We start from the raw sequence: 6,411 nt of genomic DNA on the forward strand, positions 1-6,411 counted from the left end.
AAAGTTCATACAAAGCTTTATACTTTAAATATATTCCTCTTATTATCATCAAAGAATGTATATATGCATTTTAATACTCAAACTGTTTTTTAACATTTTTTATTATTCTCAAAGACTTTTGATAATCTTTTTCTAAAAAAGCGAAACCGGTTAAGTAAATAAATATCTTTAAAATAAGTGCATTTTCAAACCTTCTTTCATATATATTTCCACTTGTATGGTATTCCACAACTTTACTTTATTATATATATATATATATATATCTATATATATATATATATATATATTCATATATATATATGTATATATATATATATGAATGTGTGTGTATGCATATGTAAATCTACTGCAATTTCCATCGGTAATTGATTCCAAGACATGTATCTACTTGAAGAATAATGTAACACCACGAAAAATCATTAAAAAAACTTTATTAGATTTTATCTGCTTTAATAAATGGTTTGTACATATTTTCACATGTATTGTATTTGATTGCTTCTTCAGTATTCGATTTTAGGCGGTTGTTCTTTTAATTTTTAAGATTTTAAAGATGTTCATTGAGACTGGCGTAAAGTCAGATAATTCAAATGAAGTTCAGGTTTATTTCTTCCATTAATTTCTTTAAAAAATGAGGTTAAGTTCAAAAAGACATAACTCAATGATATAATTTGTAGTATGCCTAATTATGTATGTATGTATGTATGTATGTATGTATGTATGTACGTATGTATGTATGTATGTGCATATGCATGTATCATCATTATCATCGTTGTTGTCATCATCATCATACCATCATCGTTTTTTAATTGTCACATTTGTTGAGGCAGATTTTCTACTGCCAGATGCTCTTCCTGTCACTAATCTTAAACTGCTTCCAACCAAGATATTCTTTCCTGATAGCCAGACATGTCTGCAAAGAAGATTAGAAAATGGAGGATATTATTTGTATGATGGGACACTTGTTTAGAACTATCGAGTGTTGCCAAGACGGGGGATACATAAACACACCCACATTAATGCACATACACACACACATATATATACATATATGCATACTTGTAGCACTCTCAAGTGACCTTGCTCTTTCTCTCACGCTCTCTCCCTCTCTCCCTCTCTCTCTCTTGCTCTCTCTCTTTCTTGCTCTCTCTTTCTTGCTCTCTCTCTCTCTCTCTCACACACACATACACATATACATATATACATACATACATACAAATATATACATTAGCATAACTAGGCAGGGGTGGTAAGGGCAGCACTTTTAAAGGGATTTTTGTGGGTTCTGAGTGCAGAAAATGGAACGGCTACACTAGTGAGTATATATATTTTTTAATTATTATAAATCTTCCACTGAGGAAGGAGCTGGTTTCCAACAAAGAGACAAGGCTCCATCTTTGGAATGTAGTTAACAGACAAATTCACATTTGGAACTTGAGAAATGTCTTGCATATTTTTACTGTTCCACTGACAGCTTGGACTTGTAATGCGCAAATTAGCCGGTCAATTTCTCTTTCTGAAAATCCCAGTTTATCCAGATTGTCCTTTAAGCTTTTACTAACAAAACCTAGTGCTCCAATTATTATTGGTATGAATATGGATTCGATATAGATGCTGGAGGTTTCGAAGCAGTTTTCCATAGATGTCCTCTTTTGCTTTGATTTTCAAAGACAGATTTATATCTGCAAGGCAGCTGATCTCTATGAAGGTACATACCATTGCCCCTCTATCCCAAACGACAATATCTGGCCTGTTGTGTTTACATTTGACAGAAGTTTTGATGAGAATGTTTTACCAGTATACCTTGAGTTGGTGTTTATGAATGTATTCCTTAACAGGGATTTTCTAAGTTTATTTTGGGACAGTCTTTCTTGCGGATGGCACTGTAAATTGTTTGAGCGACATTATACTGTATAGGGAGGTAGTACCATGATGACATTTTAGGACAGCTGCTAATTATATGTGTGATGTCTTCCACAGAAACATGACATAACCTATACATGCGGTTGCACCTTGGGATTACAAGAGCATCACTCTCTCTTGTTCACTAGGTATTTTTTGGAAATCTCCTGTTCCTGGATTGCAAATGTATAGCCTTCAAAGTGTGATGTGATGTAATGGTCTTGTGTTCCAGAGAGGCTGTGCTTCATGTCAATTCTACTGTCTTCAAGCTTCTGGGCAACATACCCATGCATAGTCTTTTTTTCTCTATGTATGCTGAGTACTTTCCATCTAGGTCTTCTTTGAGGTAAGAGAGCCCAGCTGATTTGGGTATGTACAGGAGATCATCAGGAAGAGAGTGTTTCTTGAGGAGTTCACTGTCAACTCGTACAATGTTGCTCACTTCACTTTTCTGCACTGCATTTATGTATTTATTTTTGCTTTTGTTGTTCAGCAGGTGCTGCCTGAGTGATACCATACGCCATGTATGTATGTATATATGTATTAGTATATGTATGTATGAGTATATATGAATATATCTATTTATAGATATAAATGTGTATGTTTGTGTGGGTGTGAACAAGTAATTTTACTAAGCATGTATACATTCAGGGTGTGTTGAATGAATTGTCTAAATTACGCAAAAAGGAAAATTATACTGACATCTCATTTTAACAGATACATTTACCAAAATTACATTAAAATATCTTGAAATACCAAAGAGTAAATTTATTCAATACAATCACTATTGGCTTCAACCACAGCCTCCATACGACTTCAGAAATTCCTGCAACTCTTCTGGACAGTCTCCTTGTTTAAGTTTGTGAATGTTTCCATAATCCTTGCCTTCATTTCATCTTTGATGTTACAAGGAATTTTGCTGGTCTCTTGCTCAACTGTACCTCACATATAATAATCAAGGGGGTTGCAGTCTGGGGAGTTAGGTGGCCAGATGTTAGGGGTGGTGTGGTTGCAGAAATTGTCTGACAGCCATGACTGGGTTCTCTTGCTTGTGTAGCATGGTGCAGAGTCCTGTTGCCAGACATAAGGTCTTCCATCATCCACCCAGGGCAGCATTACCTCCTCCAAGCACTTGATGGAGGCCTCCATGTTAAGTCTGAGACTGTGTTGAAAGACAAATGGAAGCATAATGTCACTATCACTATTGATCACTCCGAACACCATGATGTTGACTGGACGTTTGATTTTTATCACACTTCGTACATGTTTGTATTGGTACATGTTTGTATTGGATCTTCTGGCACTTCATATTGAAACTTCCAGCATGAATGCCAAGCAGTATAGTAAGTTGGTTCCAAATTTCTGGCAGAGTGAATTGACCCTACTATACTGTATAGTCGACAAAACCTAAAACAGACAAGGCACGAAATTAAAAATATAAAATGGTGACAATTTACCCATCACCCCCTGTATATGTATATGTGTAACTTCATGTAGTCTATTTATTTATTTATTTATTTATTTATTTATTATTATTATTATTATTATTATTATTATTATTATTATTATCATCGTTATTTCTCTGTATCACAGGTTTTGTAGGAGCTCTTATTATTATTATTATTATTATTATTATTATTATTATTACTACTACTATTATAACTGCTGCTGTTGCATCTGTTGTAATTGCTTTGTCATTACATTTGTTATTATTGCTGAATTGCATTGTGAAATATGTTCTGAAAATTGTACTGTTTAGGTTTATTATACTTATTTTCTCATATGATTTATTATTTTTTTATTTATTGTTCATACATCTAGGAAAACGTAGAGAGCAAAGCTGTTATTCAAATGTTCTCATTTAGGGAGGAGAATATATCTTATTTCTTATTTTCCTACCTGAAAAACTGAAGTACATTTTCAATAATGCCTGCAGGAGTGTTTTTTTTTTTTTTTGTTTTTTCATAACAATGGTAGTCATATTCCTCTCATACTTTGCAGGAGAGATAAACAAAATATTTGGAATAATTACTCAAGTAATGGTGGTAATACACACATTTACAGCCACAGTAGCAAGAACATTATTGCAAGAACAATGAGAAGAACAAGAAGACAGCCTAATGTGACAATAACAATGGCAAAAACATTAATAACCACAACAATTGTGGTATCTGCAACATCAACAATAACAGCAACAAGCACTTTGATAGTAAGGAAAAGAACAGCAGATAAAGAAATACCTTTGTAGGTGTTGTTGCTATGGAGAAAATATACCTGTACTAAAAATGTTATTGAATACATGGGTATGTGTCAGCAGCAGAAAAGACATTCCCAGAAACATGGAGAAAAAGGCAGGTAGATATATCATAAAATAAAGTTGGTGCTGATGTTGATGTACTCAGGGTTGGTTTTGAGCTAATTAAATTTGTTCAAATTGGATCCCCACTCCAAGAGAGTGGCCCTATGTACATGCTTGTGTGGAGGATGCTATAATGAATTTTTAGTATATCATTGTGACAAATGGTGGAACCTCAAGTCCTCATCATGCTTTGGCTGGGACTAACATAGTCCACAAAGCATAAAACATCAATCTTCTACTTTTGTAGAGTAGAGGACCCCACTGACAGTGCTCTGACTGGGCCCCATACTTCCTAGTGGCAGCCCTGATGTACTGAATCACACATATAAAATATTCTTAATTAATTGAAATTTATCTTTTAGCTGGAGAAAATATAGAAAAATACCATCATATGGGGGATGCACTGTGACAAGGTGTGAAATTATACATAATCATTGTAAGATGGAACCCTTATTTGAACTAGATGAGTGCATGCAGATGTGAATCACAGCTCTTCACTCATCTCAGACAGTCCCAGCTGATGGATTTCCTTGTCTGCAAAGCCTATCAATAGTGCTACCAGGTCAAGAATTTACACATGTTACCAGCATGGGTGTATTTTATGTGGCACCAGCACAGGTGCTTTTTATGTGGCACTAGTACATGGAGACAAGAAACCAGTATATGGCCCTTTTGATACTTTAAGAGTCATATGGAACGTTGTGTGGAAGTTTTCCCTTTTGAATTCCCCTCAGTAATCCATAGGTTCCACCTGAAAGTCTTCTGTAATAGACCTATCAATTGATTTTTATCTTTTCCCAGAATTATCTTGATCACGTAATCCAATGGGTCCTTCCCTTTTGTAAAAGTTACTTGCATATGTTTTGAAGGAATATTTGACAAGAGCTGCACGAGGTTCCATAGTCTATTTTGGCATGGTTTCTATGACTGGAATGATTTACATGTGGAACCAGCATGGGTGCATTATATGTGGCACCAGCATGTAAGTTTTATACATGCACCAGCACAGATGCATTATACATGGTACTAGCATGGGTGCTTTACACATGGTACCAGCACAGATGCTTTTTATGTGGCACCAGCACAGGTGCTTTTTATGTGGTACTATTACATGGAGGCAAGAAACCAGCATATGGCCCTTTTGATGCTTTAAGAGTCATATGGTACCTTGTGTGAGAGTTTTCCCTTTGAATTACCCTCAGTATACCACTATATGACCCCCCACTCCCACCATATCATTGTGGACATCCTGAATTCACTAATATATGTTATGATAGTATAGCTTTTATAGATCAGCACCAATCTAGCAGACCTCTACATGTTAAAATTCAAAAATTTCTAAAGACATTAACAGACTGCTTTTATGTGTATCTATGTGGTTTAGTCTCAAGTCAGTTCTACTTAACTAGACTTGACTCACCTGTCATTTTTTTGTATTTCATATGCTGTGTTTCTCAGATGATATAATCTAGGCTTTCCTTTTTCTAATAAAACAGCCAAATCTGATTTGTGAAAGATTTCATCGCTTTGCAAAAAGATCAAATGACCATTTAGAAGTCCCACTTTGACTTGGTTTTTGTGTCAATGCATATGTTTTATGTGTTTGCATACATGCCAATGTGTATGTATATATGATGTATTAAATAAACATTGTTCACTAAACATTGTTCTCTGTGTGTGTATTTGTGTGAGTGTATGTGTATGTGAGTTTGTGTGTGTGTGTTTTCATGTGCGTGTAGAAATCTACATATGTAAATACTCTTTTTTTACTTGTTTCAGTCATTTGACTGTGGCCATGCTGGAACACCGCCTTTAGTCAAGTACTTCGACCACAGGACTTATTCTTTGTAAGCCTAGTACTTATTCTATCCATCTCTTTTGCCGAATCGCTAAGTTATAGGGACGTAAACACACCAGCATCGGTTGTCAAGCGATGTTGGGGAGACAAGCACACACACATATATATATATATATACATATATACGACGGGCTTCTTTAAGTTTCCGTCTACCAAATCCACTCACAAGGCTTTGGTTGGCCCGAGGCTATAGTAGAAGACACTTGCCCAAGGTGCCACACAGTGAGACTGAACCCGGAATCATGTGGTTGGTAAGCAAGCTACTTACCACACAACCACTCCTGCACCTATATAT

The 6,411-nt window shown here is 35.3% G+C and overlaps 1 long non-coding RNA gene across 1 annotated transcript in view; it reads right to left on the minus strand.

Moving 5' to 3' along the window:
• Positions 1-562: 562 nt before the first annotated feature.
• Positions 563-6,411, minus strand: part of LOC128249858 (uncharacterized) — a 20,129-nt gene continuing 14,280 nt past the window's right edge. The window contains exon 5 of the long non-coding RNA XR_008265979.1: positions 563-910. This is a non-coding gene — a long non-coding RNA (uncharacterized LOC128249858). The remainder of the gene's footprint in view (positions 911-6,411) is intronic.

Source organism: Octopus bimaculoides, chromosome 18, assembly GCF_001194135.2.
Source record: "Octopus bimaculoides isolate UCB-OBI-ISO-001 chromosome 18, ASM119413v2, whole genome shotgun sequence".
NCBI lineage: Eukaryota > Metazoa > Mollusca > Cephalopoda > Octopoda > Octopodidae > Octopus > Octopus bimaculoides.